Source organism: Macrobrachium rosenbergii, chromosome 42 (genome assembly GCF_040412425.1).
Source record: "Macrobrachium rosenbergii isolate ZJJX-2024 chromosome 42, ASM4041242v1, whole genome shotgun sequence".
NCBI lineage: Eukaryota > Metazoa > Arthropoda > Malacostraca > Decapoda > Palaemonidae > Macrobrachium > Macrobrachium rosenbergii.
The window spans coordinates 42,499,325-42,527,269 of NC_089782.1; the positions used below are offsets into that span (position 1 = coordinate 42,499,325).

At 35.6% G+C, this 27,945-nt stretch overlaps 1 protein-coding gene across 5 annotated transcripts in view; it reads left to right on the forward strand.

The window, feature by feature from the left end:
- The window catches only part of mdu (meduse), a 452,262-nt gene that overhangs the window by 67,947 nt on the left and 356,370 nt on the right, over window positions 1-27,945 (forward strand). For 4 of the 5 annotated variants that reach the window (XM_067086250.1, XM_067086252.1, XM_067086253.1 and 1 more), the window contains exon 2: window positions 27,123-27,192. The exons of the other annotated variant lie outside the window; for it this stretch is intronic. The gene's annotated coding sequence lies outside the window, so the exon portion shown is untranslated. The remainder of the gene's footprint in view (window positions 1-27,122; window positions 27,193-27,945) is intronic. 5 annotated transcript variants of the gene reach the window in all.

The window sequence follows — 27,945 nt, forward strand, 5'->3', positions numbered from 1 at the left end:
GAAAGTGGGGAGGGGGGAGTCTGCTTTTATTTAAGAGGGAGCGGGATAACGGAAGAAGGAAGAAAATTTCAAGGCTTAAAGATTGAATGGAAAGAAACTAAGTCACCAAACCGTGCAGTCCCAGGAGTACTGACTGAATTCCATTGAGAAATTGTGGGAAGAAGAACCCCTCACTTCGAATGCAGCGTACGCACACCGAGATAATGATTTTGTCTTACAGATTTCAATTATTTGTCGCAGTTTTTTTATCGTTGAAGTTTTGTTAATTTAAGTCCAGTGATACATGGTTATGAATGAACTGCAGCCTCTTTGAAGAGAATTTTTTGCTATTACATTAGATAGTACTAGCGGGTTCGAAGCAATTCGGCCCCTTCCAAGTGAAACTGATAAGGTCACTTAAATCTTACAGGAAATCACTTATCTGCTTTTTATACATAATCACTTATGTTGATAAAGATATTTACCTGAAGTAAAGTATTATTGCAACAGGGACGGATGCATGAGGCTTCCGCGGTGAATGCAAAAAGAAGGATGACAACCGAGTAAGACCTCAGCTGTTTCGCTTCATATTTTGTTCCTCCTCAGACCGTATTAATGGAAGGAAACTGATCATTGACGCTCCATTAAGCCGTTCTGTCAAGCAGTGAAAATAAACTAACGGGATTTGGGGAGTGATAACTCAAATTGTCGACCTTTCTCTTAGGTACAAATTTAGCGAATTCGCCAGCACCCGTCTTCAGGCATTGGTATACAGTCATCCTTGAATGATAAGACACACCTCTGGTGATAAGTCTGTTCCGGCACATTTGCAAGGCTTTAATTACTGTTATTCAAGATTTATTTACATTCAAGTGATCTGTCTTTTAGATCGTAAACTTGCTAAGCAAAGCTTTCAGTGAATACTCCCGTAGGGGGAGTATAGTTCTTTGCGGCGTGCCTTCGGCCCCTAGCTGCAACCCCTTTCGTTCCTTTTGCTGTACATCTTTCATATTCTCTTTCTTCCACTTTACTTTCCACCCTCTCCTAACAATTGATTCATAGTGCAACTCTGAGGTTTTCCTCCTTTTACACCTTTTAAACCTTTTACTGTCAATTTCCGTTCAGCACCGAATGACTTCTTAGGTCTCAGTGCTTGGCCTTTGGCCTAAATTGTATATTCAAATTCAGTGAATACATCAGGCACTTCTTGAACTCGACCCTATCCACGACCTGAAAGTTTCTAGCAAATTCGAATAGCCTATTTAAACATGCGCATGCATAAGCAGTCAAACATGTAGTACACGTTGGCGCACGCGCGTGATGGACTATTGCCGCCAAGCACTCGCATTGAGTATGTAAAAATTACCGTTGGTTTGATTGTCAGGTGACAGGGAGGATGTCTGTGGTTATACCTCGTAATTGTGTGAATAATGTATGTACTGTATAATTTCTGTCGGCTAGAGACTCGTCGTTTGACGAGAAATTATACGGTTAATATATTGTATCTATTAGATCTGCTGCTTTTGCTTGTTTGTAGGTGAAAACAGCTGTCTTTTTCTTTTCTGATTGAGGGGAAAATAATTGTTTTAATTTGCACTTGGTAAAGGAGGTGAAACGGGTTTCTCCGTCAAGTAGTGAGAACGTACTTTTTAAATGGATGAAAACTGTTGTTTTCTTTTATTAACAGAAAATGAGAATTTTTACTAACAGAAAATGAGATTTTTTTATTAACAGAAAATGAGAATTTAGGTCTTTTTAAGTGTGAGGTAAAATTGCGAAAACGTATTTTTGTTCTTTTTGAATGGGAGATAACATTTAAATTTGGTGAACACGTACTTTCTAAAAGGTATCAAAACAGGATTTTTTTGCTATGTAAAGGTATTGAAAACAGAACATTTGCACCTTGGATATAAAGCGTACGATACCGTATAACGACAAATGTCATGTTGATAACGCTTAGTAGTACGGTATATTCAAACTCAGACTGGTATGTCTTCACCAATCTGAGTTTGAATACACTATTAGGCGTTATCAACATGACATTTCTTCATGCCTTGTTATCTATTACTTACAAATCAGGGTTGCTACTTCTATTCTTATGCACACAAAGTAATCGATACGAGTTGTATAAATCATTGCAATTCATGCTAACTCCATGATTTTGGTTTTAACAAAATTGTTAGTTTTATTTTGAAAATCTGAACAATTCCCCAGGATCTTGATAGTACACTTAAAATCACCCATAGTCCACTTGCTGTAGTAGCCGCATCCTCCTCTATACCTCCCCCCGGTCTCATCAATTCCCATCTCCCCTAGTCTCCCTATACTCCCCTCCCCTAACCTCCCATCACTCCACTGCAACAACACCCCATCGCTCCCCTCCCCCGCATAGTGAACACTTCCCGCCACCAGACTGTCAAGCGATGTGCGTCTGTTGTCTTTATCAACCGTTTTTCCTTAACGGTAAAAATCTCGCGAGTTTTGTTACCTGCCCCCTGTTTCTTAGCCTCGCGTGACTTTTAATTACGGCTTGTCATGTTCGATTGCTCTCGATTGCGCTGTTACTCCGCGTCATTAATCGCTGGGTTAATTGCTCTCCGGAACAAACGGCGGAAGATATATTTTGTATTGGACTGCGTTTTTCCCTTAGCTCTTAGGCCTATTCTGCTGCCCGTATGTGTGGATGCGGGTGATGTTCAGACGAGTGTCTGTTTGTATATTTTTAAACTTATCTGTATGTTTGCTCTGAATACTTTGAAACATAATGATCATAATAACATGATTATGATTTTACAAGTTTCCTTGGAAGTGCCCTTGATTTATTTGTATTTCAAAGCGTACAGACTTGAATCTTACCGTACAGCCAATTTGCCTTTTGGACGGCAGTCCCTTGATAAAAGAGATCCAGTTGATCGCCTTGCGGCAACCAGACGGCTTTATCAGAATATTTCAGTCATAATTTGAGGTGGATGTCTAGCTCAGCACTAAGGCGAAGTGTCATACTCGCAGTATAACTGATTCAACAGTTACTGGTATATCAGGTACGCGTAGATAGTGATTGAAATATCGTCATAATTTGTGGCGCTTATCGTGTGTATGCCTATGTGTGAGAGAGAGAGAAAGTTTTAGATTATAATATATATATATATATATATATATATATATATATATATATATATATATACTATATATGAGATATTACAAATTATCCTTTGCCAAAGAAACCTTCTCGTTTTATTTTTCTTATGCTTTCTCGGTATGATTAGATCCTTTCATACGCTATTAAGGCCAATCTAGACGGCATTTCTATATAGTATACAGTTATTCAGTGGCCTTAAGTTCACGACAGTCAAAACACTCAATAAGCCACCTTATGTGAATGGAACCTACAGTCTGCCACGTTCCTCATAATGTAGGTAGTATCGAAGACCCCGGCTGCATTGCTTTCTGCCGTTAACTTTCACTCATTTCATTTTGGCCTCCTCTAACTTAGCTGTCCAGCTTCTTCAACTTGACCTTTGTTCCAATTTTCAATCATTTAAGAACAAACCCTTCGGACAGATAAGTGTGTTGCCAGAAGGTATCCAAGTCCGAGCTTTGGGACAGTGCATAACGTCCTCAGGGTTGGTGCTTACCGTCTTGACCCTATCCTAGATCACCGTCATTTTTGGCGGAATGGGTACGCAGATAACGACAATAATTCTACCTTTCATACTCCTAGACCTTTATTTTATTTCACACTAATTATAAAACAAGGATTTTTCGGAGCTTTAACGGTCCCTATGCTAGTCTGAATCATATTAAGATAATTAAGGGCACCAGGTTACTGTGAGCCTACCTATTTGTTGGTTTTATTTGTATTAATTTTCCTCTTATCGCATTTTCTATTTTCTCATGCACCGACATTCTGATTTGTGGAAGTTCTCCAAGCAAAAAATAAATAGATAATATTATATATATAAGAAAATCTTTTAGCTACCTGCTTGTGAATATGTGCGCATTCACAGTAATGTCTAGTCGTAAAAACTAAAGTTATATATTTTTACATTATTTTTACCAGCATCTAGATGAGTCTGTGCAGTCATAAATTCTGAGAAGAAACTTCAAGAACCTCACGAACCATGGAATTTGGATTTTTGTAGGTGGTATGTGGACACATTATTATTATTATTATTATTATTATTATTATTATTATTATTATTATTATTATTATTATTATTATTATTATTATTCAGAAGGCGAACATATGGAACAAGCCCACAACAGCCATTGTCTTGAAATTGGAGCTTCCAAAGAATATGGTGTTCACAAGGAAGAAGAGAAGATAAAGGGAAATACAAAGAAAGAAAAATAAATGAATAAATAGATAAAAATGTATTAAAATGCAAGGAGAATAGCATCAGGATAGTAATGCACTTGTTGAGAGGTATTAGATTTCCGCATAGCCGAGGCATCGTGTTACTGTCTGAATCGTGAAGATATGATATTCAGGATAAAGACTGTATTTTTAAAATTTGTTTTTAATGATCGTTTTGACTAATCCCGTCTAATTTTTGTTTAATTTGATGTCCATTTTATTATGCATTTTAAATCAACGGTTGCGGTTTTGCATTTGCGGTCTTTGAAAAGTGTTGAGTTTTTTAGTTTTCTGTAAAAGAAAATTATTGAGATGGGTTTGTCTGTCCGTCCGCACTTTTTCTGTCCGCACTCTTTCTGTCCGTCCTCAGATCTAAAAAAAACTACTGAGGCTAGAGGGCTGCGAATCGGTAAGTTGATCATCCACCCTCCAATCATGAAACATACCAAATTACAGCCCTATGCCTCAGTAGTTTTTATTTTATTTAAGTTAAAGTTAACCATGGTCGTCCGTCTGGCAACGCTATAGGTGACAACAACACAGGCCACCGTAGCTGAAAGTTTCATGGGCCGTGGCTCATACAGCATTATACTCTGTACAGAAAACTCGATTGCGCCGGACACTTCGGCGCATTTTTTACTTGTTTATATATTTATCTTGTTTTCGTTTTTTATACCAGCTGTACCCTGTAAGTAATGTGATTTTGATTTTCAAAGCAAAGTGATGTGTCCTTGATACTCTTTGTAAGTGATGAGGTTTCGGTAAGCTTAGTGGTATGCCTCAGACATTTCTTTTAAGTTATGCGTTTTCATGTTCATCATGACAGATGTGTTTGGACATGGAGTGCCGAGGATGTTTCTTTATATTCAGTGATGTGCCCTCGATATTCAGTTGAAGTGATGTGCTTTTAGCTTTCTGTCCGCCCTCAGAATTTAAAAACTACTGAGGCTAGAGGGCTGCAAACTGGTATGGTGATCATCCACCCTCCAATCATCAAACGTACCAAATTGTAGCCCTCTAGCCTCAGTAGTTTTTATTTTCTTTAAGGCTAAAAAGTTGGCCATAATCGTGCATCTGGCAACGATATAGGACAAGCCACCACAAGCTCGTGGTTAAAGTTTCATGGTCCGCTGCTCATACAGCATTATACCGAGGCCACTGAAAGATAGATCTATTTTCGGTAGGCTTGATTATACGGTATACAGAAAACTCGATTGCGCCGAAGAAACTTCGGTTTTTTTTTTTTTACTTGTTATTTATTGCGACTGACGTGCCTATGTTTATTGTGAGTAATGTCCCATTATATTCATTTTAAACCATACGATTTTTTTCGTCGTAAGTGATGCATTATTTATATTCATTGTGAGGTACTTTTTAATATTCATTGAAAAGTATGTGATTTTATAATCATTATAAGTTACTTATTTTCGGTATTCATGGAAAAGGATGTTGTTTGCATATTCATTATGAGTTACTTAATTTTGATATTCTTTGAAAAGGATGGTTTTATATTCATAAGTTACTTAATGTTGATAGTCGTTGCAGGTGATGTGCTTTGTTGCCCATTTAAGGAATCTATTCTTGATATCCATTGTGTGTAAAATCGTTAAGATACAGGTTTATGATTCGTGTTTTTTATACATTTTTAATGATATGCCTTTAATACTAATTACAGTGGGTGTATTTTAGATCCGTTATACGTTACATTTATTTGATACACAAAAATGAATTGCTTTTAATATTGATTATAATTGTTTAGTTTGTGTTTATTTGATGTACATTTGTAAATGACGTGTTTTTAATATTCATAATAATGGCTGTGTTTTTATATCAATTATAAGTTGTGGGTTTTTGACGTACATTCCAAGTCAAATTACATGATTCTGGTATTAATTTCAAAATTTATTGATATGAATAATGTTCAGTTCCTTGTAAGATTAACGAAAACTCTCTGTTCCTTTCTTCCCCTCATTAAAGAATGTCGCAAGAACAGAGGCGGGGGAGGGGGGGGGGCCCATGTGGGCGCTGCTTTGGGCTTCTTACCAAGAACGTCACGCCCGACCGTGCAACCGTATCAGTTATTTAGGTCGTCCACCCTATTTATCAAGACTGATCAACTCCAATCAATTCAATTGTTTACTAATTTATTAATCGTGTTTACGAATGGGAACGTCGACTGTAGCTCCGGCTTGGCCCCTCCGCTCATTCTGACGAAATGTAAACAGGTGTAGCGCAGAGAAGAGGAGCCATCTTGTCGTTTGGTTTTTTGTCTTTTGTGAGGTTTCATATCTGCTTTCTAAAAGATGGCGTCTGTATTTTTGGATGTTTCTTAAATAGGGATCCACAACGGTTTTAACTCTGCGGCGTGTTTGGTACAGTCACTCAAAAATGTTTTGCAACGTGTTCCAGAAGTTTTCGTTCACCTAACAATAATTTATTCTTTTTATAATTATATACAAGGAAATGTGCTTTTCTTATTCAATTTTGGTTATTAATCATACGGTTAATAATATAAAAAAGAATGGTGAGTGAAAAATCCGTGTTAAGAAAAATAACGAAACATTTTGAAAATTTCGCTCATGATGGTAGGGTAAAAGTCAAATAAAAAACTATAATTAGTCATCCATTCAATCATTACGGTAGTAAATTCAGAGACTTTCTTCTTCATGGATAAATAACCCAGTGGAAAAATATAGGGAGAAAATCAGGTAACACCCAGTCGATACTTAGTGGCAGAGAGAGAGAGAGAGAGAGAGAGAGAGAGAGAGAGAGAGAGAGAGAGAGAGAATAAATGATTAAATAAAGGAATTATAATAATGATGAAGAGAGAAATAAAAACCGGCTTAAGGGAAACAGGAGGTAATTTCTTTGTCGTGTCTGTGCTTGTCTCACGCGCTTACGACGGAGTTGCCAAGTAGCGCCAGATGTCACTGTTATAAGCTGTTGTCCAAAAAGTTTTGAAGTATGTTGCGAAACATTTTTTTGAGTGACTTTACAAGCCCGTTGGGAATGACCGTAAAAACATAAACAAAAGACTTTAATATTATAAAGATAATGACCCTAAGAAATACTAGTCCTAGATAACGACCCCCGAAAGCCCTTGGGGGCCGCTATCTAGGAAAGATCCGTATTTATCAATTTACAGACTCACAGAGCGATATTGTTTATATGAAAGGGGAAAAAGTAGAAGCCTTGCTACTGAGATGTACTGTCTGCGTAGTATATTTGGCATAAGAGTGGAATTGGTGAGAAACAATGGATAGAAGAGAGGATAGGCCAAAGCATTTCAAGAGGGTTGGGTCATATGGGAAGAATGGAGGTAACGATAGGTTGGTGAAAAAGAGTTTTTATCAGGGTACATGAGGGCGAAGAGAAAAAGAAGACCTGAAAAGGGCTGCATGTATGGCGTGAATATATATATATATATATATATATATATATATATATATATATATATATATATATATATATATATATATATATATATTTGTGTGTGTGTGTGTGTACTTGTATTACTTCTGTCACGTTGAGTAATTAAGTAGAACGTAATATATGAACTACAGATATGACCAAGTACTCAAACTTTCTAAATTAGTGTGTTGCTATTTACGTTCATTAGTATTTATATAAATACTTGCAAAATAGCTGAAAGTTAATAGTGAAGTTTTGAAGTAGTTTTGAATTTTTGATAATAAATTCAACTTCTCAATCTCGAAAATGACAAAACTAAGAAATCTCGTCTGGTTCAAAATTGCGATTTTTTTTTCAGCAAACCGGCACCATTCATTTGATATAGATTCTGGAGTTTTTGCCTCCTCAGTCTTATAAATCATAAATCTAGCCGATATAATAATTTCACTTCAATCATAAGATATCCCGGTAACTTAAGTCACGTAACGAAAAGTTGCTCGTTGTTGAAGACCATGACGGTGAATTTTTCCTTCCTTTACGTGAAAGAAGCGTTAAGCAGATAATTGTTGGGAAAATGGCAATATTTCTAAGTCAGTGCTCCGATCGTGCGGGACGATCTTCTCAGTTGGAAGAGGAAGTTCACCCTTCATTCTGCTCTGGATATCGGTTATTTTCTTAACTTATCATTACTTAGCCGTAGTATCACTTTAACCCTTGGTATCAGTGGTAATGGAGTTTGAATACACGAGGAGCACGTCTTGAATTCGTTGCATTATTTGTGAGAATTTTGCTACCGTTGGGTTCCCTAAGCTCTGACCCATGAAAGAAAACGGGACTTGTGAAGAAAAATTGAGGGGGGAAACAAAAATGTAAAAAAAAATCGACCTTTCACGCGATCGTTACTTACCCGACGTGTACAAAAGCGAACTATCACCTTCTTTCCGATTATTCAGCAGCAGATTATTCTTATACATCAAATTATAACTAAATAAATAATTTCAAGAGATACGATAGTTTATGAAAGATAACAATTTTCTCTTGAAATCAAGACTTAGCGGGTCTTGGTTTAAAAATAAAATACTGTGACGGTAATCTGACATAATTAATGTCCGTCCGAAGGGCGGAGGGCGTGTCTCTGGTAAAGAGTTAATCCTGCGTGTAGTTCGGATCTGTGTCCTACGGAGTTTGGAGGTCGTTAGATCCTCTAGTGGAAAATTGGAAGGGAGGAACATTAAACCTGATGTTTCTGGGTAATTGCTTGAACGGGAGAGTTTATTATATATATATATATATATATATATATATATATATATATATATATATATATATATATATATATATATATATATATGTGTGTGTGTGTGTGTGTGTGTGTGTGTGTGTGTGCATTTCATTTATATATATATATATATAGTGTATGATTATATATATTAAAGTTTAAAGTTAAAGTACTCCTGGGCCCCTGTAGGCTTATAGGGCAGGCTCTGATCTTCGGGTTCTTAGGCCTACAGCCAGGGGGGTATATATATATTATATATATATGTATATATGTGTGTATGTATGTATGTATCCACAAGTTTTATGTATATATACATATATACAGTATATACAGAGAGAGAGAGAGAGAGAGAGAGAGAGAGAGAGAGAGAGAGAGAGAGAGAGAGAGAGAATGCATAAATAAACAATTACCCTTGCACTTGAGAGGAACCTCGACACAGGACGCCCGTAAGTGAATACGACTTGCATCTGTCTTCCGCCTGCCGTTTCTATCAACGCCGAGGCCGGATGTCACGTGAACGTCTGAACGACGACGGCCTTAACCATAGCAGATTTGTTCACGTTAAGGGAAATGGTTCCGAAACCTCAGAATTGTTCTTCGGCTTGAAATTTAATTTTCTCGGATGGGTTTCATGTCTCAAGCTAATGGTTATGGTTCGGTGCTAGGTCATATGGAGTGCACGTTATGTTTAATTGGTTTTGTTATATATGTATATACATACAGTATATATATCTGTTATAGCCTCGGTGTCCTCTTAACTCCTCGAATTCTTCACGCGTTTTGGATACGCAGGATTCATGAGAATTACTTCATATTTATCCTGCGTTTGGATCTATGGCTTTGTAGTGAAAAGCGTGCCCAAAACGCTTGAAGAAATCGAGAAGTTAAGAGGGCATTGTGGCTATTACAATTACATACGTATATGGTAAAAGTGACCGGTTGATTATTATTTATATATATATATATATATATATATATATATATATATATATATATATATATATATATTTTGTATTATGTATGTATATTATGTGTTTTTGTATATATATATATATATTATATATAATATATATATTAAATATATAATATAAATATATATATATATATATATATATATATATATATATATATATATATATATATATATATATAGTTTATATCAGGCAGGCTAAATAAAATTCACAGATTTCGTGGTTATGCTTAGGGCTATGATATTTTAAGGTTTAATTCACCCTCGCAATAAATTATAAAAATCATCACGACAGTATTAATTTAGTACAGAGAATCGAAGTTCGTTAAGACGCAAAGGGGAATCGATTTCAAATTTAGGATCCTGTTCCTATCACGTTACAGAACTGGTTTTGTTCTTCATAAACGATTTAACTGAGATGGTCTAGTGGACGCATGAGTCACGCCTGATTGAGTGCAGCAGTAGACGCGTCCGCTTCTTCCTTTAGAGAGAGACTTTCGTATCGCTTCTGTCGGAGGTTAAGCCCAACTCCTTTCTATTTCACCCTGTTCTTTTACTGGATACCTTTGGGCGTGGCGTGCCCAACGTGTCAGTCACTGCTAAGAAAGAAAGATGAGGTTGTTGGAAATTTGACTTAGTATGACCTCAGTGTTGAATGCAAAAGATGAATTGATCTAAATGTGATGAAACGAAACAGATATTATTATTATTATTATATTATTATTATTATTATTATTATTATTATTATTATTATTATTAGTAGTAGTAGTAGTAGTAGTAGTAATAGTAGTAGTAGTAGAAGTAACAGTAGTACTAGTAGCATTAGCAGCAGCAGTAGCAGTAGTATTAGTTGTAGTGGAGAGGCATATGAGGGTAGTAGCTTTGGATAAAATACCTGTTTCTGCGGCATTTAATTTGTATGCGTCAGTGAGAAGATATATACAAATTAAATGCCGTAGAAACAGCTATTTATGTGATTATTATTATTATTATTATTATTATTATTATTATTATTATTATTATTATTATTATTATTATTATTAGAGCAACTGTCTAAAGCTCTTTATTCCTTGACGTTTCGGTAGAGCTTTCTACCAATTTTCAAAATGCGAAAGAAGCCAGGGGTACAACTATGCCATATTTATACCCGGAAGAGGACTTACAGAAATTTTTTGGCGATTTTTGATTGGTTATCAAAGCTGAGGGCCGGGGAGTGCCTCCTCTTAATGGATAATAATAATAATAATAATAATACTAATAATAATAATAATAAATTTAATAATAATAATAATAATAAAATACTCATAGTAGCATTTGGAGAAGGTTATCAAAGTTATGTAGGGTACATATTTTTATATTTTTAAAGATTTATCTTTAAATATATGTACATCTACATAACTGGATTTGCTTCTCCAATAATAATAATAATAATAATAATAATAATAATAATAATAATAATAATCGTCATCATCAATAAATCTCATCATCATCAATCAATTCATATTTAATAATAATATTATTATTATTATTATTATTATTATTATTATTATTATTATTATTATTATTATTATTATTATTATTATCATTATTTTCTGTACAGCTGGGCCAAAGAGATTTGTTCTCAAATGAGGAGACACTTTTAAAAATACGCGAGAAACGTGAATGATACAGATGAACACAGCCATGAGATCAAATTATAAAGGTCAGAGAGATTTCCTCTGATTAGCTCGCGTGGGATAACAAGTTAAGAGGGCACCTCTTGCCTTTTGTTGTAGTTGTTAGTGTTTTTGTTACACGTATGACGACAGCAGTCGTAGTTATTACTTATGATTGACCTGATTGAACATTGGGCATGCGATTGTTTGAACTGAATTAACCCTTAGACCGTGTGTGTGGTGATGTTTTCGTTTTTTGGCTGCTGTTGTTACGTTTTAGTTTTCCGTAAAGAAAACTATCGTGCCGGCTTTGTCTGTCCGTCCGCATTTTATTCTGTCCGCACATTTTTCTGTCCGCCCTCAGATCTTAAAAACTACTGAGGCTAGAGGTCTGCAAATTGGTATGTTGATCACCCACCCTCCAATCATCAAACATACCAAATTGCAGCCCTCTACCCTCAGTAGTTTTTTTTTTTAGGTTAAAGTTAGCCATAATCATGCTTCTGGCAACGCTATATAGGATATGCCACCACCGGGCAGTGGTTAAAGTTTCATGGGCCGCGGCTCATACAGCATTATACCGAGACCACCGAAAGACAGATCTGTTTGCAATGGCCTTGATTATACGCTGTAGCGGCTGTACAGAAAACTCGATTACCCCGAAGAAACTTCGGAGCATTTTTTTTTTTTTTTTTTTAGTTAGGACGATTACGATAGATCTTGGTGATGTTTGGCATATTCATCGTAAATCAATGTAGATTAGATATTAACTAAGTATGCGGATATCCGACCAAGCACGAGGTGAAACAAACACTTTTTAATGTTTTGCTTTTTAAACTGAATAGCATATTTCTTGAACTTGACCATAAATTTTATCATTGTAATCTGCAGAAACTATATATATATATATATATATATATATATATATATATATATATATATATATATATATATATATATATATATATATATATATATGTGTGTATGTATATGCATATATATGTATATATATATATATATATATATATATATATATATATATATATATATATATATATATATATATATATATATTATGAGTGAGAAAGAGAAAGCAAAACTAGCTTCAGCGTTTTCACAATAAATATAGCAATTTTCACGGCAAAGGAATATTTTATCGTTAAATATTACAATTAACTAGAGAAATAAAAGCATTTATACTTTTATCAGTTGGCTCTTGCCAAAAGCAAGAAAATGAAAATGAAGGAACTAGACTGAAAAGTTCAGTGACATCTGACTTCCTTACCACCAAGATGGTGCTTGTGATAATAATGACAGATAATAATGACAGCAGAACAGCAAATTTCAGCGGAAGATGAAGATGCGATCAACACGTGTACTTCCGTTTTAACTTCGTATGTTAAGTATATCTTAGTCAATTTAACCGTCTGACCACTGAGCTGATTAACAGCTCTCCTAAGGCTGGCCCGGAAGGAGTAGATTTATTTTACGTGGCTAAGAACTAATTGGTTACCTATCAACGGGACCTAGAGCTTATTGTGGAATCCGAACCACGTTATGACGAGAAACGAATTTCTATCACCAGAAATAAATTCCTCTAATTCTTCATTGGCCGGTCGGAGACTCGAACGCTGGGCCAACAGCGTGCCAGCCGAGAGCTCTAGCCACACCTCCAATGAAGAACTTTAACTTCGTAAGGGAAATGAAAAGTGTCGTTTAGGCAAATGTAGTTTTCGTCATTGGTCGAAAAAATCTCTCAGTTTAGGGGAAAATTAAGACCTTGTCTGTTAGATAATTTTGTTAATTAGTGCAGGTATTTTATTGTTTAATATAAACAAGTAAAAAATGCGCCGAAGTTTCTTCGGCGCAATCGGGTTTTCTGCGCATCTTATAATCAAGGCCACTGAAAATAGATCAATTTTTCGGTAGTCTCGGTATAACGCTGTATGAGCCGCGTCCCATGAAACTTTAACCACGGGTCGGTGGTGGCCTATCCTATATAGTTACCAGACGCACGATTGTATCTAATTTTAACCTTAAATAGAATAAAAACTACTGAGGCTAGAGGGCTGCAATTTGGTTTGGTTGATGACTGGAGGGTGGATGATCAACATACCAACCTGCAACTTTCTAGCCTCGGTAGTTTTTAAGATCTGAGGGCGGACAGACAAAGCCGGCACAATAATTTTCTTTTCAGAAAATTAAAAATTGATCCATGGAAAAACAGAAGAGATGATTTTATAGTGAATTATAGTAAAATCGTGTCTGTTAGTTAATTTTAATATTTATTGAAGGTATTTTGTTGTTTAATATCAAGAATTTATTTACTGAAAACAGAAGAGATGATTTTCTAGTAAAGGATATTAATATCTCTCTCTCTCTCTCTCTCTCTCTCTCTCTCTCTCTCTCTCTCTCTCTCTCTCTCTCTCTCTCTCTCTCTCTCTCTCTCTCTATATATATATATATATATATATATATATATATATATATATATATATATATAAATCTCTCTCTCTCTCTCTCTCTCTCTCTCTCTCTCTCTCTCTCTCTCTCTCTCTCTCTCTCTCTATATATATATATATATATATATATGTCATTGATAAATGAATAATAATAATGAAATAACCCTTTAAATTCGGCTAATGTAACTCTTATGCACAGACTCGAATATCGACGAAGCCCAGTAAATAGCTATAGCTACTCGTACATCGTCGTTCAATGCTGCTAAGCCTATTTCGTATGTAAGCGTCTCGTAACTAGATTAACCTCCTGGCTGGGAAAATACTCTATTCCGCATGCTTTGATAAATAGGCCCGGTCACGTTGTATTTCATATTTTGAATGTGATTTGTAGAAGTGGTATAGACTTAGTCCTTATCTTTAAGTTGTTCGTAGTTATTTGTTTTGTAGTTCATTCGAGTTGAATGCCATTTTTGCACTGTTGTTAGTTTTGTAGTTCTCTGAATTTGTTTTTTGGGTTATTATTGTTTATCTGTCTTCAGTGATATCGTTTCCAACATGAAAGCAATGTGGTGGTTTGTTTTTATTATAAATTGAATAATAAGGTATACTTTTATAGAAATTAGTTTTAGATGTTCAGAGGTATACAAAGGTCTCTTAGGAGAAATTGCACTTTGTTTTTAACCAACTGGTAAACATATACAGTATGTATGTATGTATATATACACATACATACATACATATATATATATATATATATATATATATATATATATATATATATATATATATATATATATATATATATATATATATATATATATATATATATATATATATATATATATAATTTCAATAAGGTGTTAATAACCTATTGATCGTATGCGTGAAAACTAAAGGTTAACTTTACAGCAAATATCATAAAGTTGCAAAAAACTTAATTCGATGCTCTGTAATTACTACTTTTTGTAATTTTCTGTCAGTTATACCATATATAAATTTAGAAGTGATACTGTTTTGCATAGAATTTTCAAGCCTGAAGGTGGTTTTGCTTTACTTATAACCCTCGAAATTTTTAATTAGCCAAATAACCCATAACCTGAAATTATCAGTTTCCGGAATAATTAGAGTTGGTTTTTATTTAACTTGCCATCTTAAATTTTACAACTCTTCACTCAGTCTGCCATTTCGACCGACCCTGCTGTACAGTGGGATTAACAAGGTCGAAAAAAGAAGAAGACTCAGTCTGCCATTTCGGCCGACCCTGCTATACAGTGGGATTAATGAGGTCGAAGGAAGAAGACTCAGTCTGCCATACATACAGTGGGATTAATAAGGTCGAAGGAAGAAGACGACTCAGTGCCATTTCGGCCGACCCTTAACAAGGGATTAATAAGGTCGAAAGAAGAAGAAGACTCAGTCTGCCATTTCGGCCGACCCTGCTATACAGTGGGATTAATGAGGTCGAAGGAAGAAGACTCAGTCTGCCATTTCGGCCGACCCTACCATACAGTGGGATTAATAAGGTCGAAGGAAGAAGACGACTCAGTCTGCCATTTCGGCCGACCCTGCTATACAGTGGGATTAATGAGGTCGAAGGAAGAAGAAGACTCAGTCTGCCATTTCGGCCGACCCTGCTATACAGTGGGATTAATGAGGTCGAAGGAAGAAGACTCAGTCTGCCATTTCGGCCGACCCTACCATACAGTGGGATTAATAAGGTCGAAGGAAGAAGACGACTCAGTCTGCCATTTCGGCCGACCCTGCTGTACAGTGGGATTAATAAGGTCGAAAGAAGAAGAAGACTCAGTCTGCCATTTGATGTAGCCTATATATACGGCATCGTGTGATTTTGCAGCAGCTCATTTGCATAAGATGATAAATGACTGTAACCTTATTTTTGTTTATGTCGTAGTTTCCAGTGCTAATGATGTTGGCGAGCCACAGCCAACAACACTGTAACCAATTTTCTTGTACTGATTCACTTTATTCAGTGCACGTCATTCTTCAGAAGGCAATTTTGTCGACGTGCACAAATTTATAATCGGTCGTAAAATTTGCTTGGGAGCGGACCATATGGAAGGCAGGTAGAGTAAAGTACATTTTTTTTCTTTTAATTGTTGGTAACATATGGTGTATGGGGAAGAGGAAGCCGCGTCGTCATTTCAATTTTTTAATCAAGATTAAATGTCCGTGATACGGTCACGATACGGGTCTGACGTACTGAGATGTCATTTTGATGTTTATTAAATCAGGACGTCGAGAATTTATAATCATTCGTTTAGTTTCAAAATATGTCTGGAATGTTTTTGCAAAAAGAATTTTTGTTGTTTATGATATTATTTATTACTGAAATGTTTTCTTTGTCTCTTCAAACTGATTGATTTTCATAGATATTTAAAAATGTATATAATTAATTAATTATTTAAATGCTGTTGCATCCAAACTACAAAAAAATTACGATAATATGCTCAATGACACAGTGGTTGAAATCAATTGTAATAAACTAAACATATAATTGGAACGGTAAATTTTCGTAGTTTTGCAAGGTGTAGAAAATATATATATATATATATATATATATATATATATTATATTATATATATATATTATGTATATATTATGTATTATATATATATATATATATATATATATATATATATATATATATATATATTGTGTGTGTATAATTGTATAGACAGTTTGTCGTAATTTAGCACTGTCTATGTAATCACTTAACATTGACCTTTTTCATTTTTCGCATTTTGAACATACTGCGACAAATTACAATCATTGGGCTATAAAATAACGCCAGAATAAGTATCTAGGCATGAAAACTAACATCACAGTGAATATCACTAAACGCAAGCTGGTCAGCAAGGGTTGGGCTATCACTGTTCACGCAATAAGATATAAGAATGGCTTTCTTTATGTATAACAGATTTTGAATGACAAAACAAATTAGCTGTGGATTGATATATGGTAGAGAGAGAGAGAGAGAGAGAGAGAGAGAGAGAGAGAGAGAGAGAGAGAGAGAGAGAGAGAGAGAGAGATTTAATGAACCGGACTGTGAACTCACATAATTTTTGTATAAGTGGAGATAGTCTACGGGTTATAAACTCCACTAGCGCCAAGTTGCTCTAGCACTGATCCCTCGCATATTTGTGACACCATGGCTAGGCCACTGCTTATATATATATATATATATATATATATATATATATATATATATATATATATATATATATATATATATATATATAACTTCGAGAGCAGCCTGTAAGTATTGTAATTCAAAATACAAGTTATCTAAATTATGTTTTATAGTATTTTGATCCACTGGAATACTTGACCGTAAATCAAATGTACAACAAAATTGCTGCGAACGTATCCCCATCAAACATTGTAAGCGTAATTTGATTGAAACAAACCAGTAGGCCTAGCTTAGGCCTATTTGGTGGATGTTAAGGCTGACCCACTTTCACAAAAAGCCCGCCTCATGGGCAGATCGGGTTGACTGAACCACCAGCATAAGGCAGCATATTTCTGCTGTGCTGCTGAACAGCAGGTAGCGCGAACTTGCACCTGCTTGCAAGCAGGAATAGTACTGCTAAATACTTCATAATACTATTCTCTAGCGTGCAATTTTTATTTTATATATTACGAAACAAGCAAAGTAATGCTTGAAAGCAGGTGTGGTAGCACAATTGATATTGATATGCTATTGAAATGAAAGTAATTATATAATTAGATTATCACGCACCTGGGGCTGGTTAAAAAGAATACACACACACCCAGTAGGACTGGAATGAGAGAGAGAGAGAGAGAGAGAGAGAGAGAGAGAGAGAGAGAGAGAGAGAGAGAGAGAGAGAGAGAGAGAGAGAGAGAGACTTACCAGTGTGTCAGCAGCTTGACACAGACTTCCATAAAGAAAGTTTTGAAATTAAATTATTTATTTATTTATTTTGTGTTGAGAGAGAGAGAGAGAGAGAGAGAGAGAGAACCAGTGTGTCAGAGAGTTTGAGAGACATAAAGAAATAATTTTTGAATGTTTTAGAGAGAGAGAGAGAGAGAGAGAGAGAGGAGAGCCAGTGTATCAGCAGAGTTTGACATGAACTTACATATAAACATTTACAAATTGAAGAGAGAGAGAGAGAGAGAGAGAGAGAGAGAGAGAGAGAGAGAGAGAGAGAGAGAAAATTTTGCGGAATTTCATATCAAATGAATGTAAATTATCTTTTTATTTTTTATTCATTTACTTATCGAGAGAGAGAGAGAGAGAGAGAGAGAGGCTAAACAGTGTGTCTGCGGAATTTCATATGAATGTAACTTTTGAAATTATCTTTTCATTTATTCATTTACTTATCGAGAGAGAGAGAGAGAGAGAGAGATAAACGAATAAGCAATCCGAAAGAAACGTCATTTCCACAGCAGAGAGGTGGTGGCGTTCATTATGTCACACGCGTTTAAGCAGTGGATATTGTCTCTTCGTGTGAAAAAAAAAAAAGAAAATAAAAAAAAGAGCGCCACTTGAATGGCATCAGCAACGATCACCCCGATCAGACGATCCGTGGTCGTTTACCGCTATGCTGATCAAGATTTAATGACTTAATCGTGGCCGCACCTGCTACGGGTTTGTCTGCTCACGTCGCCATATATTATGTAGGTGCCGTCCCTGCGTAGCTGGTTCCATGTGCAAAAAAGGGTTGTTCGTCTTGCATGTTCGTTTTGATTCGTGAAAAAGGAGGTATTATTATTATTATTATTATTATTATTATTATTATTATTATTATTATTATTATTATTATTACATGTTTTGTTTTAAATGTTTATTATTATTTTATTTATTATTAAATTAAATTATTATTATTATTATTATTATTTTTGTTTTATTAAATTATTATTATTATTATTATTGTTATTATTATTATATGTTCGTTTTGTTTCATGAAAAAGAAATTATTATAATTCACTATTATTATTAATTATTATTATTATTATTATTATTATTATTATTATTATTATTATTATTATTATTATTATTATTATATGTTCATTTTGTTTCATGAAAAAAATTATTATTCGTATTATTATTATTAAAATTATTAAATTATTATTTTTATTATTATTATTATTATTATTATTATTATTATTATTATTATTATTATTATTATTATTATTTCCCACTTCGTCTTGTTTCATGGAAAAGAAATTATTATTATTATTATTATTATTATTATTATTATTATTATTATTATTATTATTATTACTTGGGCACTTTACTTCCTGATTCATGCACGTTATAGAGCACAGTATGGAATAGGAAACCTTCGATTGCATTGTTCATCGACACATTTCTTTATCCCTAGGCTTTGGAATTCACTTCCACGTTGCCGTTTTCCCCGAATCATGCAGCCCGTCCTTTAATAGGCTGGTCTCTGACTTCCTTCAGTGTTAAAATCTCCTAATTCTTCTTCCTTTCCCTTTGACTGGTTCCCATTGGGCCTAGACTAGATGAGGGGGCCCTAGTTACGACTCCCATCGGGCTCTGTATTAAAAAAAAAATTAGCTTCCTCTCCCATTTCTTAAGTTAAAGGAACAACAAATTGTGGACGTAATATGCAATATTTTTGGGTTCACAGACTACCTTCCTAAATTGGATACGGCAGGAAACGCAAATTATGAAATATAAACGGTATTTATGAGTAGTTTAGATCCATAATCTGTTTTCTGAATGTAAATGCTACCAGATATGTACACTTTTTTTTTTTTAATTCAAATGAAAAACCGAGTCAAGCTATGAAATTTACGTCAAATGCTGCTGATAATTTTTGCCAGTTTAAAATAACGAAGAACGTTAGTGTTTAGGGACGCTTCTTTTAAGTAGGGTTAAATTATAACTGATGTTGATAGACACAGAACGAAAATTGAGGTAATTCATAAAATTCCTAAGGTTGATGAGAGATGTTTGATGTAAGGTGGAAATAACGTGACAAGGAAACGCCACGTATAAATTAAAGTAGAATACCATAAAAATGAAAGAAAACGAATTCACCGTCGTTAAAGAAAATGGTGCTTGTGACAGATAACTAAAATATTGTAGACTGCTTGCCTTTTGCAGTAGAAGTAGAGTATACCGCTTCATTCCAACGCTTCTTATTGATTGTGGAAATTATTTGTAGTAATATATATATATATATATATATATATATATATATATATAATTATATATATATATATATATATAATATATATATATATATATTTATATATAAATCAATATGAAAATCAATACTACAGTCTTGAGCGAGTTACTGACGGGGATACGGAGCCTAATTTTCGCGAAAATGGGAAAAATTCTATTTTTTTGTTTTTGTTTTTCGCTGTAATTAAGTCTCACGGTTTCGCTGGAACTAGTATAACTTTGAATATCTTGTTTCACTAGGGTGACAGAGTTGACATTTTGATGTTTAAAAATACATGGCCTGTAGTATAACCAACGATATTATTTTACTTCAAACCATTATTGCATATTGGAATTAAATTTATTTTTCCTATGTTTAAATGTGTGCTTTGAACGTTTCCCACATTCGTTTCGTTAGCAAATAAGGACTTTTAGAGATAATGAACCAGAGATAATGTACCTCACACTTATATCCTACAATTCGGGGGACCACAATGGGATAGAGGGGTTTCTGGATTGGGGGAAACACGAAACGAGTGAAATACAAGGAATTCAATCCTATTGATAGTTCTCATGTAGAATGAGGTAAGTTTATGGAATGTTTTCAAACTAATAATCACGGGGAACCTCGTACAATTAGGGATGATGAGGGGTAATTCTTTAAAGAAACGAAAGTCGGAAACGTTCAAAGCACACATTAAAACATAAGAAGAAATACAGAATAGGATAAATTTAAAGTAAAGTTTTTAGTAAACACTCAGGAACATTTCCATATTTAGAAAGATGTTTTGATTATTCAGAAGATATAACTTTTATTGTCAGCATTTTTTGGATATGATTAATCACCCCTCTTTGACTTTATTGGCTCATATTCATACAGCACATAATATTGCTGCTTTTCAAACGTCTATAAGCAAATGAGCCCACCAATTTATTAAGCTAGTTAGGAATAATTCATGTTTACATTTTTGCTGTTCCACGAAAAATATTTGATATCTGCATTTTTAAAGGAAGCTTTAAACATAACATATTGGCCAGTGTCAGTTTGTGTCTGTGCTTGTAGTTTTTGTGTATTTATGTGTGTGTGTGTATGTAGAGAGAGAGAGAGAGAGAGAGAGAGAGAGAGAGAGAGAGAGAGATTTATTTAATGTAGGAATAGAGTAAGTGTACTTGTCCTTAGTATTTAGCAAACACACGGCCACACATCCCACATACATGTTTGTTCTAGCAAGGACTGCTCTTACAGGCGGTAGCATTTCGGTTTACAGCAAGTATTAAAAGTATTAGGGATGAGGTTGCAAAACTCATGGTCATCTATGCCTGCATGCGACTCATCACAGTTGGCATACTATCAGGTGAAATATTAACTACGTATTCAAACGATGACAAATAGCTTTAAGGGGACGCCCTTAAATCGTCTTGCCTCGCTCGAAAATCGAACATCTACTTTCTCGCCGGATAAGATTGTGTATTATATATATATATATATATATATATATATATATATATATATATATATATATATATATATATATATATATATACACATTATATATATACATATGTATGTGTATATATATATATATATATATATATATATATATATATATATATATATATATATATATATTTATTGTGATTGCGTGCATATATTCAGATTGATACGCACTCTATTTTTCATGGTCGACTGGGGACGAGCAATGAAAACGCGTTATTGGAAAAATTCTCCTGTTTTGTTAACCTTTCTTTGCGAGAAAGTTCATTACTATCACAGTCACGCTCGTTTCTATTCGCGACGAATTCCATTTATTGTGTCCTACCGGCACAAAATACCATACCTCTTACAGGTAAACCCGACTAAAAGCTAAATTAAGCTTAGTATATGCCGTACTTTTTTTTCTTTTAGACAAGCATTAATAATTGTATGCCTATGAACGTGCCACAGTATTGCTAAATACACAGTGACGTAAAAAGACATATCAATAGGATGAATATATTACCGGCTAATAGGTGAGGGTGTAAATGGAGCCTGGAGCCATTGAGATAGGCCGAAAGGTGCTCTTAATTGCAGGTTTCTCTCTCTCTCTCTCTCTCTCTCTCTCTCTCTCTGATGTCCTATCATTATGAGCCTAAGACATGTATGGTAACTCTCTCTCTCTCTCTCTCTCTCTCTCTCTCTCTCTCTCTGATGTTCTATCATTAATGGCCTAAGATATGTATGTTAACTCTCTCTCTCTCTCTCTCTCTCTCTGATTTCCTATCATTACGAGCCTAAGAAAATTATAGTGACACACTCTCTTTCTCTCGGATGTCCTATCATTATGAGCCTAAGAAATGTATGGTAACTCTCTCTCTCTCTCTCTCTCTCTCTCTCTCTCTCTCTCTCTCTCTCTCTCTCTTGGATCTTCTCTCTTTGGATTTCATCATTAGGAGCCTAAGAATTGTATGATAATCTCTCTCTCTCTCTCTCTCTCTCTCTCTCTCTCTCTCTCTCTCTCTCTCTCTCTCTCTCTCTCTCATTTCCTATCATTACGGGCATAAAAATGTATAGTGAAATGTATAGTGACTCTCTCTCTTTCTCTCTCTCTCATTTCCTATCATTTCGGGCATCAGAAATGTACAGTGGCTCTCTCTCTCTCTCTCTCTCTCTCTCTCTCTCTCTCTCTCTCTCTCTCTCTCTCTCTCATTTCTTATCATTACGGGCATAAGAAATGTATAGTGACTCTCTCTTTCTCTCTCTCTCATTTCCTATCATTTCGGGCATAAGAAATGCACAGTGACTCTCTCTCTCTCTCTCTCTCTCTCTCTCTCTCTCTCTCTCTCTCTCTCTCTCGCAAACAGACAGGTAATATTTTTAATGACGGTTATTAGTAGTATAATGTAAGTTTATTGTGAGTGACAGAGTTATATTGTGAGTCGCATTATGTTTAGATGGCGATATACATTTTAGTTGTATATTATTCAGAAAACATTTTCCTAAGAAGTAAAAGAAATAAATGTAAATAAATGGAACGAAAGTGTGAAAGTAACGAGAGCAGAATAAATATAGGAAAGGCGTCGTATGCACTATATCTCCAAGTGCTAACTAAGTGTTAGCTCCCTAATGCGGTCACAAGTGCTCTGTACTTGCTCTGAATTCTTTGATCACCTTGCTTTCTTATTTTGCAACAAGGAATCTGTATCAGAGGTAAAACTGAAGCCGTGCTTGTTGGTGCTTTTGTGGTGCCATCAAATCGAATAATGAGGACTGAAATTTGGCCCCGTAGGGGGTTAGTGCCGTTAGTGCACCTCACGCGCAGTGCTCTGTAGGCATTGCTGGAAGTTCTCTGCAGCGTCCCTTAGACCCCTAGCTGCAACCCCTTTCATTCCTTTTATTGTACCTCCATTCAAATTCTCTCTCTTCCATCTCACTTTCCACCCTCTTCTAACAATTATTTCATGGTGCACCTGCGAGGTTTTCCTCCTGTTACACCTTTGTAACCTTTTACTGTCAGTTTTCCTTTCAGCGCTGACTGACCTCATAGGTCCCAGCGCTGGGCCTTCGGCCGAAATTGTATATTCAATTCTTATATTCTACTTGAATTTGCACTAGCATAGAAAATGCATTGGGTACTTAGTACGAATTTTGGAGAAATTGTATTTAAAGATGGCAGATTTGAGCATGCTGTGCACCTGTAATTTTAGTTAATCAGATTTTCTCCCATCAAGTACTGTTACTATTATGTGGTTACAGCTACAACGACAACGACTGATACCTATTTGGAAGTCTTTACTGACATAGGTTTATTTTCAATATCATGAGTAAACCCGTTGTATATAGGAAGCATTAAGCGACAATATCAGAAAATTCTCCCTTAAAAGTTGAATTAAAATACCACTCTGCGCCGAGCTTTATAGTAAATGTTCCCCGTAGGGGTGTAGTGCCGTCAGTGCTCCTTTTAGGATGCGCTGTAGGCATTACTAAAGGTTCTTTGCAGCGTGCCTTCGGCCCCTAGCTGCAACCCCTTTCGTTCCTTTTACTGTACCTCCATTCATATTATCTTTCTTCCATCTTGCTTTCCACCCTTTCCTTACAGTTATTTCAAAGTGCAGCTGCGAGGTTATCCTCATGTTACGCCTCTCAAACATCTTACTCTCAATTTCCTTTCCAGCGCTGAATGACCTCATAGGCCCCAGTGCTTGACCTTTGGCCTAAACTTTATATTCCATTCCATTCTATAGTAAATGTCTCCTATATCCGTAGGGTTACGTAAAAACAAGGTATTAAATAAAACAGATACTAAAGTTGCCAAAATTCTGAGAGATGACCTATTGTGATTTGCACAATTCAGTCTCAACCCAGTGTCCTTAGGGTAAATGACATTGCTGAAGTATTGTTAAATATTTCTGTACCTTCATTGCTGATCAAGAAGATACTTTTCGAAATTCACCAAAGCATGTATCTTGGATATTGTAGTAAAGTTTAAAGAGGATCCACAGTTTTTTTTTTTTTTTAGCTTTCTGTCAATGAAAACTATTGTGCCGACTTTGTCCCGTCTGCACTTTATTCCGTCCGCTCTTTTTCTGGCCGCCCTCAGATCTTCAAAACTACTGAGGCTAGAGGGCTGCAAGTTGGTATGTTGATCATCCACGCTCCAATCATCAAAAAAACCAAATTGCAGCCCTCTAACCTCAGTAGTTTTTATTTTTATTTAAGGTTAAAGTTAGCCATGATCGTGCTTCTGGCAACGACATAGGACAGGCCGCCACCAGGCCGTGGTTAAAGTTTCATGGGAGACGGCTCATACAGCATTATACCGAGACCACCGAAAGGTAGATTTATTTTCGGTGACCTTGATTATAGCTGTAGTGGCTGTACAGAAAACTCGATTGCGCTGAAGAGACATCGGCGGATTTTTTACTTGTTTTTAGTTCTCAGACTACCAAATTACATAACCAGAATCAGCTATGGTTGATGGAGCTGGCGATGGTAAGCAAATAGCTTCAACGCGTGAGTGCTGCTCTAAAGATTATAATTTTTGCAGTCAGCATAAAAGAGGCTGGACTACGGTAGATTACCTTTCTTGGTCGTTCGCTTCTATTCTTGTAAATTATATACTAAGGTAGTTAACCCGGTTTTCTCTTCAATTTTAATAATGGCCGAACATGAATCTCTGTAGTGAATGCCACGTAATAAAAGAGAGGCGGTGGAACCAATCAAGAGAGCTAAGAACATGCCAGTGATGGGGAGGAGGAGTGTGGGGCGTCAGCGGATCAGATGGTTGGATGCGGTGAGAAGGGATATGGGTGTGGTGGGACTGGGGAAAGAAGAAGATGCAAGAAGTTGAAGTAGATGAAGAAGTTGACTCGAGCGGCCGACCCTGCTATACAGTGGGACTAATAAGGTCCAAAGAAGAAGAAGAATCGCTGTAGGAAATCCTCTTGTAGGTCTGGGATTTGGGTTTGTTTATTTGTGATTTAAGCTCATTGATCACGGATCAGTTGTGGATAGGGCATATAATTGGTTGTTACTTAATAATTGTTAGAAACCTCCTTCCGGCCCCAAAAAATTGTAAAAACAAGGTTTCTAGGAAAATACAAGGAAGTGAAGACTATATGTTGGAAAGCCCATTACAGATATGATGAAAGGTAGGTAAAAAGTCTTGAAGACTATTATTCAAAGGGACATCATTGTTAAAAATCCAAATAAAAAATAACACTTAGATTTTACACCAGAGTTGCTTAAAATATGGGAAAATCTCGCTCGTGGTTGTGAATATCAGCCCTGCAAATAAGATTCGAATTTTTCCAGCAGTCATACACTGCAGTGTCAACGTAATGCAAAACAAAATTCTTCAGTCCAACATTACATTATCCCCATTCCTTTCTTCATTCTTGCTGTCCAGCATCCCTTGACTATTACCTCGTTTTGTACTTCATCTCTACACTCTGGACCTCTTCATCTTGCTTTCCAACTTCTCCAACCTCTTCTTTTCGTTACCGTAACGCTGAATGGCCGAAATTACCCCAGTGCTTGCTTAACAGCCTAAATTTCATAAAATCATAAATCAGGCTGTTCTACGCTATGCATTACCAGTACGAGCTTAAAAAAGGTCAGTAAGAATGTCCATGTCATGATAAATATACTTTTGACGATTTCCCCAGTTGTAGATAAACGGCCCTGTAAAATTAGGCTCCCAATTCCGGCAAACTAAGTTATATGTTTGGTATTCTCCCACGTACACTCATTTGCAAATGCATGCTATCAGATGATAAATATTCTTAGCAGAAAGGTACATGAAGCGCATGAGTTCTTTTTACGAAAAGACCCATTGTTTCTTCTGCCAGGAAACTTCACGCTCGTGTGGTAAATGAGCATCTGTGGAGGCAGGCGCATATGGATTTTTGTGATTGTACGCTGTTTTTTTTTTTTCAATTGTCTGTGCGTCTGTGTACGCACACGTGTGACATACTTCCCATCACGGTATCAGTTTCTCCCATGGAAGAAAAACCTTCAGTCTTATCGGGCTGATAATGAGATTCTTGTCATTCAGAATGACTTTGACCGTGAATCTGAGAGCCATTTTTTTTCCCGTGTGTTTTTATGGAAGAGAAATTTAGAGGTGAGGTATTCCTGTTCCTCATCTGACGCTTTTTCAAATGAAAAAAAATTTGATATCGATGGCAAGGCGCTTTTCTGTTTCGGGTATGTTTTTACCACTGCCTTTTGCATATTTATTGTATTGAAAATCTATAATTCATACTTTAATTGTAGATGTTGTTTGTGTTATCATAAATATGTTTGTTACTCAAACGCTAAGCTTTTTTTTTTTTTTTTTTTTTTTTTAGGTGGTGGTGACTTATAAATCAACCTGGCAGCTTCTTTTGGACATCATACACTTACGGTTCAAGTAGAAAGGTAAGAAGAGTCCAGCTTTTTAAAAATCCTTTCTTTTGATTAAATGGGTATCATACTTTGAATACCACGTAGGGGGATAGTGCCATCAGTGCACCTCACGCGATGCACTGTAGGCATTATTTAAAGGTTCTTTGCAGCGTCCCTTCGGCCCCTAGCTGCAACCCTTTGCATTCCTTTCACTGTACCTCCGCTCATGTCCTCTTTCTTCCATCTTACTTTCCACCCTCTCCTAACAATTGTTTCATAGTGCAACTGCGAGGTTTTCCTCCTGATACACCTTTAAAACCTCCTTTACTCTCAATTTTCCTTTCGGCGCCTATTGACCTCTTAGGTCCCAGCGCCTGGCATCAGGCCTAAATCTCATATTCCGATTCCATTCCATACTTTTGAATAATCGAATAATATTTTATGGAATGGTAAGTGTGTTAACTATAAGATTCTGTAGAAACGAGTAATGGCAAGGTGTTTCTTAACATGTGGTATTTCATAGACAACGATTATCTTGAATTATGCAATGCGAGTTTAAGATTCTCTCTGGTTCCTATACTTGAGCAAAAAATGGATTTTCATTTCATTTCTGAAGTACTCGTTTTCCCCCCTCTTATACTTATTCTTGGCACCCTTAATTGTCCCTCTGAGTCCTTCTCTATGTCTTGTTTCCTTCGAAACTTGACTAAATCGTGGAATGGGCTTAACCCTTCCATGAGCCTTTGCGCATAAAATTCTCATAATTTTCTTGCATTTCCCCCCTTA